General features: G+C 38.8%; 1 long non-coding RNA gene across 1 annotated transcript; it reads right to left on the bottom strand.

The window, feature by feature from the left end:
- Positions 1-10177: 10177 nt before the first annotated feature.
- Positions 10178-12577, bottom strand: LOC148932446 (uncharacterized). The gene is made up of 4 exons (XR_016135482.1): positions 12308-12577; positions 12054-12230; positions 10964-11025; positions 10178-10509 (listed from the first exon to the last, which is right to left on the bottom strand). It is a non-coding gene; the product is annotated as an uncharacterized LOC148932446 (long non-coding RNA).
- Between the last annotated feature and the right edge of the window lie 91 nt (positions 12578-12668).

The following is a 12668-nucleotide window of genomic DNA, read 5'->3' as shown; positions in this document are numbered from 1 at the left end:
CTTATGATATTCAAATATAGCTTTGTCGCACGTCAACATTTTCTTCTTCTTGCTTTTTGTGCTCCTTTCTTTTCTGTCCCGTACTTCTTCTTCATTTTTTTCTGTTTCCTTTTTCTCTTTCTTTTCCCATATTTTTCTTTCCTTTTCTTGATCTTTTCTGTTCTCTTCTATTGACTTCTTCCTCTTCTTTCTTTGTCTTTTCTTCTTTTTCATCTTGTTTCCTTTTGTCTTGTTCTTGACTCAAGGTTTCTTCTTCTTTTCATCTTTTTCCTTTTTTTTTTTCTCATTCCCTGACATGGAGACTTCTTTTTCTTCCCTTTTTTCGATTTGTTCATGTTCTTTTTCTTAAAAAGGTTCTCAAGGCAATGCCATTCTTCATCTTCAAACAGGGATAAGATCACCACATTCGGCTTGACTAAGCAAGTGTGTAATATGCATAGTTGGGATGTGGATGTAGGCATTCATGTGGCTTGGGCAAAATATATTCTTGGCTATGAATGAACAAGGCCTAGGCTTCAAAATGGATCACTAGGGATAGCTCATTAGGTAGGATTATCAACAAAATTAAGGCTCAAGTGGTTATCCTAATGCCCTCTAACGTTTTCCAAAATGACCAAGCGATATCCAAGATTGTGCAAGTCACACACACTCAATAACACTCACAAAAAGATAGTAGAAAGTATTATACTTTTAGAAAAAAAACTGAGGTTGAACAAATGAGTAGTGCTCTACTTTTCCGTCATACAAACGTCATCCAACAACCCATTATTTGGAATGAGAACTTTGCAAAACAACCGCATTCAAGCTCGTTTTAAGGGAAGATATTTTGCAAAGCCTATGCATCAAAGCTTGACTAAAATCATTTTTTTTTCTAGAAAAACTGACACTTTCTTAACAAACTGATTTTCACAAACAACACGACGAAAAATAACACCACAAATAAAAAATGATCCCCCTCCTCACACTTAGACCTTGCTTGCCCTCAAGCAAGTTTGATTAAAGTGTTAGGAAAGAAAGCGACTAGATTCAACAAAACAAAGAAAAGGAAACCAATTGAAAAACACATAAGAATTCCACCTCCTCACACTTGTGCTTTGCTTGTTCGAGAGCAAGTAGATCAAGTGTTTAGAAAGAGACTACTAACAAAACGAAACAGTTAAAGATGCCGGCAAGGCCACAAACACACATCAAGGCTGACAAGGCCACAAATACGAAGCATGCAAGGCCGACAAGGCCACAATTAAAAAAAAATCAAAATAAACACACACATTACATACATAACACATATATACAACAAATAAAAGAGAGAGTTGGATAGAAATCACCTCCCCCGCACAAAGCGGGGGGTACGGGCTGATATGGCAGGTGGTGGTAGAGCTGGTGCAGCTGCTCCTTGGGTTTCGATCCCCGGCTCATGTGTTGGCTTCGCAGCTCCTCCAGGTTTGGTTGCTTTACACACTAGGGCATTCAGATTGTCTGTTCAACAAACTGGGCAGGATACATGTGTTCTTCCGAAAAAGCATCGTCTAATCTTGCCTTCCAATCCTTCCAAGTAGAAGCATTCAACTTTCCTTTAGGATCCCTATAGAGTTTGGAACCCTTCTCTGAACTCATGTAAAATATGCAAACATTGGGACTTATACTCATGATGTCATCGGCCGAAGTACAACCAATTAGATCCTTAAGCCTCTTCAAAACCTTGATTAGCTCTTTTTCTTTATTCCTGTGAAAGCTACTATTGATGATCATGCGAATGGTCTCTTTTTCTTCCAAATATTTGAGCTTTGAAGGAAATGCATTTGACTCCAACTTAGGTGGATGGATCTCCAATGGTAGCAACTCTTCTTTTTCCCTCGTGTTGGGCAGGTCCTTCTGACTGGGCAGTTCCTCCAGATTAGGCAGTTTACATCTCTCGGGTGGGTTTGTGTGGTTCCTCTTCTTGCACCAAGCCATTATTTCAGCCTCAATCTCTTCATCACTAAGCCCTTGAGTGTTGAACAGCATGCATTTACTAAGTCCTTCGAGCTCAACTTGTTCTTCAATAGAGGGCAATGGATACATATCTTGCAAAAACTCGGCTTCAAGAAAGTCGAGACCTTTCAACTCTTTGATCAACTTCTAACCTTGGCCATTTTCCAACTCACTATTGATGATAAAGCAGACATGGTTGACGTTGGTGGCCGGTGGCTTGAACTCCAATTTAGGTGACCGAACTTCCGACGGTACCAATTCCCCATCTGCCCTCAGACTGGGCAGTTCGCTTGAATTAGGTAGCTTGCTGGTAGACTTTGCGTGCTCCAATATGTTGCACCCCTTCATGATGGTCACCTCTGTTCTCAAAGGTATACGTGTAGGCTCATCGGGTTGAATGATGATATTATCTTCAATCTCCTCATCGCTACCCTCTTCATCTTCCAACCAAAAAGTCTCCTGACTTGGGCAGTGTATTGCACTGGGCAATCTTGGCCCCTGTTCCAATATTTCCCTCGGTTCGCTGTTTGAGTTATTGTTGAATGAAGCTTTCAACTCTTTCCCGAACCTAAGGGTACTTTGATTAAGATTCTCCTTTCTTGATGGTTGCACTTGAGCCGGAATTCCTCCACCATTCCCATGCATATCATTGATGGAAGTCGCCAATTGTTCCATTTGGCATGCAAGATGATCAAGACTAATCATTTGCTCATATTGTTCATCTTGCATCTTATGCACCACATTGTAATTGGCTTGCAAATTGTTTTGCATGAGTTGTTGCGATGTGAATAGGTCCTCCATCATTTCTTCTAAGCACTTTGGTGGCATTGGCGGATGATTTGGTTGATATTGGTCGAATTCTTGTGGCTGGAAATACGGATGGAAAGCACTTTGATCCGGAGGCCAATAAGCATAATTTTCGTCTGACCCTTGGAAAGCTTGGTGATGTACTTGTGGTGGTGGACCTTGATATTGTTGGTTTGGATTGGTCCATTCAAAATAGGAGTAATCACCCCAGCCATGATCGTAAGGGTCTGTGAAATGATCCATGAAACCCTTTAATGTCGCACCACTCTCATCATTTTCTCTTGAATTGGTTTCCTCCAAACTTTCTGACACTTCAAACTGGGCATCTGTTGAACTGGGCAACTCAAGGAACTGCCCTGCTTATCTTCTCAAACCGGCTTCCTCACGCAGCCTCTTCGTCGTCTTCTTAATTCCAATATCGAACAACAACCTTGGAGAAGAGGACCTGCTCATAAACTAAAAATAAAAAGAAAGAAAAAAAAACAACAAACAAAAGGAAAACAAGTCAAAAGCTATATACAATAAGTGTAGAAAAACATAACAACACAACAACACCGTTCCCCGGCAACGGCGCCATTTGAGAGGAAGGGATTTTTGCACGCGTGTCGTAGGCACGTGTCCCTTCCTATTCAAAAATACTTATATGTTCCCACTTTCCAAAATACTATTAGTTAGATATGGTAAGTTAGGGTGTCGAACCCACGAGGAACGGTAGCATCCGTTATGCATTTCCACACTTAGAAAGGGTTTTGGCGATGCCGCCACGCTCTAAATTGGGGGTGAGAACTAAACTATAAAATATAAATAACACTTAAGCTAAGATTGTAACTAAACATGCAAATAGCATGCAAGTAAACGAAAGCAATTAAACTGAAACGCAGACTGGGCAAGTTGGTAAACTGGGCAACTTAGCAGTGGCGAAAATAAGAACATTTCGGAAATGAAAAGAGAGCAGCAACTTGCATGAGCATCCTAAGTTCAGAAAGCAAAAGGAACTAAGTTAAAAGCTAAGGAAGATAAACTACTAAGTGTTAACTCCTAAAGAAAGCTAGAAACTAGGAAAGTGACATGTTCAAAAGGTGAACTTTAAATTCCTAACTAATGTGATTAAAAGCTGAAAATGAAAAGAAGGAAAGAGAGTTATAAATCTGATCCTAAAAGACATATTAGATGGGAGAGCTAAAAGGTGAAAGGTGATGGTACTTGTGTTCCCTTAAGGCTATTGTCCAATGGTTAAAACTAGTGGGTAAAAGTTTCTAACTAATGGATCTCTAACTTAACTCCTAAAAGCTGATCATGGCTCCTAATTCTACAGTAAGGGCACGAAAATAAGTGAGAGGAAAGACTACTTGGCTGCTACATAATTAAAAATACAAGGAGAAACACAAAATGAACAAGTAAACTACCTAAACATGCATTGAAAACATCAAATTAAAAGCTGAAACTTAAAACACTTAAACAAGATAGAAAGAAGCTTCAAGAACACTTAAACATGGTGAAGAGAAACTGATTTTAAAAGCTTGAAAAAGGTTTTAACTAAACAAGAACATAACCAACACTAGAACTAAACAACAAGCTAAACCGGAAATCAAACAAGAACTAAACTTTAAAACACATTCAATACATAAACACTAAGAGCAATTACTACTTGAAATGAGCATTTAAAACAAGTCCAACAACAACAACAACTAAGATTTAGAAAGGAGCAAAAGTACTACAAAGTTAAGAACAAGCTAACTAGAGAAAGCAAACACTACTACTAAATTACTACTACTTCAACCCATGGTGAACAATGATCTTGGCAGCCTTGAAGTGAAAATCTCTCTTCTTAAGGAAGAGAGAAAAGTTTCCTAGAGAGAGAAAGCTAAAACTAAACTAAAGAGTGATAAAGTACTGGTGGTTGGTGACTAAGTCTTTTTAATACATATATCCAATAAAAGATATTTTCCTTCTTTTTTACTCTCCAAGGGCTGATATGGGCGTGTGTAGCAAGTGAGAATTGTCCTTGACAAATGTGTGGAAGTGGCTTTAGTCATTTTCCCGTCAGGTTCAAACTGGCCAGTCCAACAGCTTGGCCAGTTTGGGTCTTCTTTGCCTTCTTCCTTCACTTTCTTCCATTCCTTGTCATTTTACCCTCTTTCTTGCATGTTTTCCTCTCCATGCCTTCATTAAGCAGCTTTCCAACTTAATGCTCCATTCCCTGCCAAATAACATCTTTTTTCATGCAAATATTCAACATATAGTGCAAATAGTGATCAATTCCGAGTGATGAAAACTAGCCTATCAAAAACATAACAACATTATGACAAAAATAATCTGTTTTATTCATTGGAAAATAAAATAAGAGTTTTACAGTATTCAATCACTCGAAACGTGATTTCTAGTATACAAACTCTAACAATATCCCACTTATACTCAAAACACTTTCGAGTATACAAAATGTGCTAACGTCTAATTCTCCCACTTATACTGAAAGCGGATTGAGGTCTTGAATTAGTCGAACTCCCATTCCTTCAACATGGCTTTCATACGGCTTTACCGCTAATGCCTTCGTGAAAGGATCTGCCAGGTTATTTTCTGACTCAATCTTGACCACTTTTATGTCTCCTCTCTGCACTATATCTCGAATGATATGATACTTCCTCTCTATGTGCTTGTTTGCCTTATGAGCCCGTGGTTCCCTCGAATTTGCCACTGCACCAGAATTATCACAATAAATGGTGATGCTCTTGGGCATATTCGCAACCACACCTAAGTCCAGAAGGAAGTTCTTAAGCCATACAGCCTCTTTTGCAGCCTCCGAAGCGGCCACATACTCGGCTTCCATGGTAGAGTCTGCAATGCATTTCTGCTTTACACTCTTCCAAATTACAGCTCCACCTCCTAAGGTAAACACATATCCGGAAGTTGATTTTCACGAATCTACATCAGCTTGAAAATCTGAATCTGTATATCCTAAAGGACAGAGCTCGGCTGCATTGTAAACTAGAACATAGTCCTTAGTCCGATTAAGGTACTTGAGTATGTTCTTTACGACAATCCAATGTCCTTGGCCGGCATTTGATTGATATCTTGCTACCATGCCAACAGCAAAGCAAATATCAGGTCTAGTACAAAGCATAGCATACATGAGAATACCAACTGTCGAGGCATATGGTATTCTTCTCATCTCTGCTGCTATCTCTGATGTTGTCTTAGAACACATCTCTTGAGATAAATGGATGTTATGTCTAAAAGGTAGGAAACCTTTCTTGGCATCCTGCATGCTAAAGCGTCTAAGTACTGTGTTGATGTAAGATTCTTGGGATAAGCACAACATTTTCTTTGCACGGTTCCTAAGAACCTTGATACCGAGAATGTGTCCCGCATCACCCATATCTTTTATCTCGAACTGGCTGGACAACCAAATTTGCACTGATGACAACATCCTTTTATTGTTTCCAATTAGAAGAATGTCATCTACATACAAAACTAAGGGCATGTTTAAGTTCCTTGTTATAGTAAGAAATGGGCTCAAATCTGACCCTTTATGGGCGTTCAAGGAGCAAGCTTCAAATGTGGAGGGCCCTAGTTATATCTCTGGCCCGCACTGTTCCTTGTTGTTATGTGCAGAAATGAATTCTCGGTAATTTGGTGGTATTTGAAACTTGCCACAAAGTCTACACCCAGAAATGGAGATGAATTGGCAGCTTTACCCCTCCCAAATTCTTTCTCCCCCCAAAAATCACAAACTCAGCTGCAAAAGAATAAACTACAACATCCCTAATTTTCCGCATCTCTACTACCCACTCGATTCGTCGCCGTTCACGGTTCACAGTGTTGAAATCGCTTTTGCCACCATGTGTTTAGGTATGTGCTTCTTGCGTAACGCACAGTGGAAGGTGAATGTTCGTGCGGTGATCGGAGGGATTGCTGATCCGATCATGGGCGCCGCAGCTGGAGATACTCCGACGTCGATCAATAGACATGTTCGTGAGCCACTGCGGGTGGAATTCGGTGGCGGAGAAAGATGGGGGTGTGCGTGGAGGTGGCGAGGGGAGTTAAGAGCAGAGTTAGAGAGAGGATGTGGGGAATACGATTGAGGCGGTGATGGGAGTGGCGGAGATTGGAGAGTTGATCAAAGCTGCGTTGACGGCACGGAGGAGAGTGGGCGGAAAGGGTCTTCGCTTCAAGCGGTGGATGATTTCATGGTGGCGCTTCTCTCTCTGAGACAAATCTTAACCAATAGTATTAATTTGTGGGTATTTTGGTCATATTAGTTTTTAGAACTCTGATAAAAAAATGACATAAAATTCCAAATTGTATAGTTCAAGTTTTGTATAGGGAACAATGAACAACAGAAATGGATGGGATAACTGTGGACCCTACACGCCCAAATCTTAGCCAGTTTTAATTCTTCCCTACCCATAACAAACAACTTGAACAGCCCCTAAGAACACAACATTTCTCTTTTCAACCTTCTTATACACGCAGCTTTCATTAGGGCATTTTTCGAATCCAAATTTTTGAACGGTTTGATCGAAACACTGGTTCCATGATCTAGATGCTTGCTTGAGGCCATAAATGGCCTTCTTAAGCTTCCAAACCATGTGTTCCTTGCCCTTTACCACATAGCCTTCGGGTTGTTCCATGTAGATGGTCTCCTCAAGACTTCCGTTTAAAAACGCAGTCTTAACGTCCATCTACCATACTTCCCAATCCATGTAAGCTGCTATAGACAAAAGTATAATGATCGATTTGAGCATGGCCACTGGGGAGAAGGTCTCATCGTAATCGATGCCTTCCTTTTGGGTATACCCCTTAGCCACTAGTCTTGCCTTGAAGACTTTAACTCGTCCATCGGGTCCACGTTTACGTTTGTATATCCACTTGCTCCCAATGACAGTACAGCCTTCGGGTAGGACAGACAAATCATAGACGTCTTTGTCTACCATTGATTGTAGTTCCGAATCCATTGCTTTTACCCATTCGCAATGATCGACATCTGCCTGCGCCTCTACAGATTCCAGGGATCAAGTACATTGTTGTCCGAGGAGTGATCCATACACTCTCCCAAACCAATGTATCGGGCTCATGATAGACCCTCCCACTGCGACGCGGCACTACAACATCTGGAGTATTAGTTGAAGTTTCTGGAATTGTTGTTACACTAGATAATTGTTCTTGGTTAATGGAAGTTGTGACTGGAGTTAGCTCTTCAAGAGCTATCTCACTGCTGGACTTATGATTCATTACAAATTCCTCCTCCAAGAATGTGGCATGAGTGCCCACAATTACTTTCTGATCTCAGAGACTATAGAATTCATAAGCTTTCGTTCCTCTATGGTATCCTATAAACACACATACCTCCGTCCTAGATTCCAGCTTAGTTGGATCCTTTTCCAATACATGGGCCGAACACCCCCACACTCTGAGATGTTCCAGGTTGGATCCTTAAGAACTTCCTTCTGGACTTAGGTGTGGTTGCGAATATGTCCAAGAGCATCATCATTTATTGTGATAATTTTGGTGCACTGGCAAATTCGAGGAAACCACGGGCTCATAAGGCAAGCAAGCACATAGAGAGGAAGTATCATATCATTTGAGATATAGTGCAGAGAGGAGACATAAAAGTGGTCAAGATTGAGTCAGAAAACCACCTGGCAGATCCTTTCACGAAGGCATTAGCGGTAAAGCCGTATGAAAGCCATGTTGAAGGAATGGGAGTTCGACTAATTCAAGACCTCAATCCGCTTTCAGTATAAGTGGGAGAATTAGACGTTAGCACATTTTGTATACTCGAAAGTGTTTTGAATATAAGTGGGAGATTGTTAGAGTTTGTATACTAGAAATCACGTTTCGAGTGATTGAATACTGTAAAACTCTTATTTTATTTTCCAATGAATAAAACAGATTATTTTTGTCATAATGTTGTTATGTTTTACATTTAATGGATGTTAATGCATGTTTAAATGTATAAGTTAACTTAACAAAGTCTAAGTCTTTATTTTAGTAGACCGGTTGTGGGCGGCGTCCACTTTAAGGTAACACGGTCAGTTCTAAACAAAGAAAAAGATGAATTTCACAACCTAGTTGGAATTTGACTATCCATCGAGAAAGGTTGCAATGTCAGTCCGCATATTTCTAAGCCTTACTGAAATAAGATGACATTGGTATGGTATAGCACTGAACGGATCTAACAGCAAGACTTGCCCTTAGGCTATCTACTGAAAGGCGAAGTCTTGATAAATATTTGTTTCTCAATCAATGTAGGTTAGCATTGAGCATACGGTATTGATTATGCATTACTTTGACTTATCAAAAGGTGCGGGTTTTTCGTAACCCAATGATCCTGATATATTGGGTAGTGGTGATCAATATCTAGCGGTGCTATGATTGCTATTATATTGAATCATGCGCGAGCTGAGTCTCGTTTGATAATGTCCTCAAGAGGAGCGCGAAACAAGGTTTTATTATTCGGAACCTAGCTAGTTGGAGTTTGATTACTCTATGAATAATAAATAAGCGTTTCATGCTAAGTCCACTCTTGGAATTAATAAGAAGTTAATTAATTAAGTCCATAGCAGACATTAATTAATTAATGGACATTTTTATCTTAAGCGCGGGAAATGAAAGTTAAACGAAAACCCGGATTATTTGTAATTTCGGATTTGGATGGGGAGTGTTCAATATTACTTCTGTAGTGGCTGCTCGTAATATTCCAATTATAACTTATATTAAATTGTGGGTTCAATTTAATTAGTAAAAAGTAAATTGGATGAGCCCATATCCAAAACCTTCCATAGATCCCTGTCTGGGCCCAAAAGGAACTTAATATAAATAGGAGAATAAAGGAGACAGAATCATCACAATTTTATACCTTAAATTTTTGAAAATTTCGAGCTCCTCTAGCTGAAGTGGATTTCGAATTCTACTCCTATTCCCAAAAGGATTTCTTCCGTCTTCTTTATTTAAGTCCTAGTATTCTGGTGAGATCAGCCCACTCTGATATCGGAGTACAGTTCGGGAACCAGAGAGAAGATTTGTGGTCTAGTATTCAAAGCGTCACATGGAGAAGCAGCTAGCCATCTTCAATTCTTTGGAGAATTAATTAGGTATTTTTCTACTCCGTAGAAAAGCATGTTTTAGGTTTCAATATTCTTAAAGCATGATTAATTCAAGTTATGAGCATGATACATGTAAGAATTACGCGAATAGATTTTGTCTAAATAATCTGCTAAATAGATCTGATTATTATGTGATTTATTGGTGTGATTAATAATTGTTAAATTATGTTAATCAATGCAACACCGCTTCCGCTGCCAGTTCCATCATACAGGCGGCTATAACTGTATACGAATCCCATCTAGAGTATGATAGTGTCACGCCCGTATTTTCTAAGGATAGAAAATACGGTTGATCGCGACTAGGGGATGATTAAAGAAGCGGGGAAGAAAGGGGGAAACACACATCTTTGACCAAAATATTTAAATAATTGAAATAACTTAGAAAACAACATAGTATCATTTCAACAAAGTACCAATTCTAAGAAATAAAGACTAGAAAGTAGAATATTTTGAAAAGAGTTAGGTTCTCAATACTAAAACAATTCTAAAGAAAAGACACTTAGCGGAAGCGTTCAAGACACGGAAAATGCCGAGTATGAAGACACGACATATCCAACAATATTAAGCCAAACATAATTAATCCATGAATTTTGCTCAACATCCTCCACGCCCGTCGTCGCTCAATCTGCACATTAAGAAAACAAATATGCAGGGCTGAGTACTTGATGCACTCAGTGGACACATGCCAAAACCGTTTGTCAAGCCATAACGAGTGATCTTGGGGGTTTTAATTGAAAAGAACCCAAGTCACTAAAATCATCTTTACATAAATTTCGGTTGCAACCATTTTCCATTCACATCACCATCACCATATCTGAACATACATGACAAGGAACGTGGCCACGAACCAAGTCACTAGACCGGCCAACTCCAAAGAGATAGCGCACGATCTACTGGGTGTACACTAGTCCGAGCAGGGTTTGCGGCCCTACTGGGACCCGAATTCGATTAAACATACATGGCATAGCCACTTCAGATAGGTTCATTCAAACACAAAACATGGCAAGACAAACAATTTTCACCTCCTTTCACATAAAATAGTATTTAGGACATAGTCCTTATTTAAAACGAAAGCCCACCTCACAAGCTTACTCCTCAATCACCTCTTATTCCAACCGCAACCAACGTGCACAAGCTCACCCTTTTTGAAATAACAAGATATGCAAAATTCAGACTTTGCAAAATAAATTAATTTAACAATGCATGTACCCTAAGTGTGTATGCTCAAATTATCCCTTACTCTTTTCTTAGCAACCTTCATATCTCGACCTCATCAATTAAACAAAACAACATCAACAAAATTATACTTCTATCCGATGGCACACTCATAAATTTAGATCACGTAGCCAAACAGAAATCCTACAGCAACAATTCTCTAGCTCAAACAATCATATGCAAGTAAAATAATGGAACAAGAAAAAGTATATTATACTCCCAGTCACCAACGTACATACTCTCTGTCCAAACACACGTATATATATATATGTATATTACTACTTCCTCACTGAACTTTAAGGGACAAAAGCAAAACCAGATAAAATGATTAATACCTATATACCACAAATCAACACACGTAAAAACTCACTTCTCCACATTATTATTAATTAAAGAAAGGAATGAGGATTAATATCACAAAATACCTCCACCTACACGCATGTATACAAAGGGAAGAACAAATTAAAATAATATAACAAAGTATACTCCTACCCTCCCGTCAAACTCTTCATCACAACAGAATAAAAGAAATATTATTATATAAAAGAATTTAATAAGTACACTCCCTAATCCAAGTCAGAAAAAAATAACAATTCAAAGAAATTGTACTACATACATACTCTCCGCTGTCACCTACGGCTTTTCACCAAAAGAACCAGTCGAAACTCTCTCTCTCTCCAGCTCTCAATTTTCGCCCAAAAACAGAGACACAACCATACCTCCCTCTCTACATCTTTTATTAAGATTTTACCATGTGTTCGATTAAATAATTAGTGGGCAGGCAAAAGTATTTCCAAGAATTTGGATTGAAGAGAGAAAACAAGAAATTCAAGTTTCTAACTTTATCAAGAACCAATCGTTCACCAAATTTTGAAGAAAAATCAACAAATCTGATCTCGTGGACTACCGTGAATGTATGCATCTATAACATGGAATTGAAGAGAAGGAAAATACCTTTGGTTGAGAGAAAATTTTGCACAAGCAGGAGGTATTAAAAGAGTCACGGTTTCTTCAAATTTAATACCCAGAAGGTTGTATACACTAAATTGAAGGGAAAGATTATACCTTTGAGAAGAAGAGAATAACAAGAAGAATTAATTCCGACACTCTCTCGGTTTTCTCCTCTCAATGCTGTGATATCAAGAATTTGGCCATTGAGTCAACAAATTGAGGTTTTCATATTAATGAATTTGAGGAGAAGAATATACCTTTTTGGTGGAGGAGATGAAAATAACAGCAGCTACAAAAAGAAAGCTGCGTTGTGGAAGAAGTTATAAGGAGAAGAATGGGTTTTGGTTGGAGATTTTTAAGGAAGATGGAGATATGGAAGAAACCGTATGGTTATGAGATTTGGAGAGATTTATTTGACTAAAATTTGACTGCAGGAGAAGTAGAATAATTATTTAATATTTTGGCTTCTCAAAACGGTCAACCCAAAGAAGTAAAAGCTAGAAATAAGGAAGATAGAAAGATAAGCCCAAATTAATAGTTTAGAGTATTAATTAAATTGTAGTATTTTATTTTTAGTATTTTGGTGACTAAGTAAGAACGCCTAAATAATCTCACCGA

This window comes from Salvia hispanica, chromosome 2 (genome assembly GCF_029641045.1).
Source record: "Salvia hispanica isolate PSC_SH4W2 chromosome 2, Shi_PSC_v1, whole genome shotgun sequence".
NCBI lineage: Eukaryota > Viridiplantae > Streptophyta > Magnoliopsida > Lamiales > Lamiaceae > Salvia > Salvia hispanica.
Note: the sequence above shows the minus strand (reverse complement) of the source record. Positions and strands in the feature narration are given on the sequence as shown.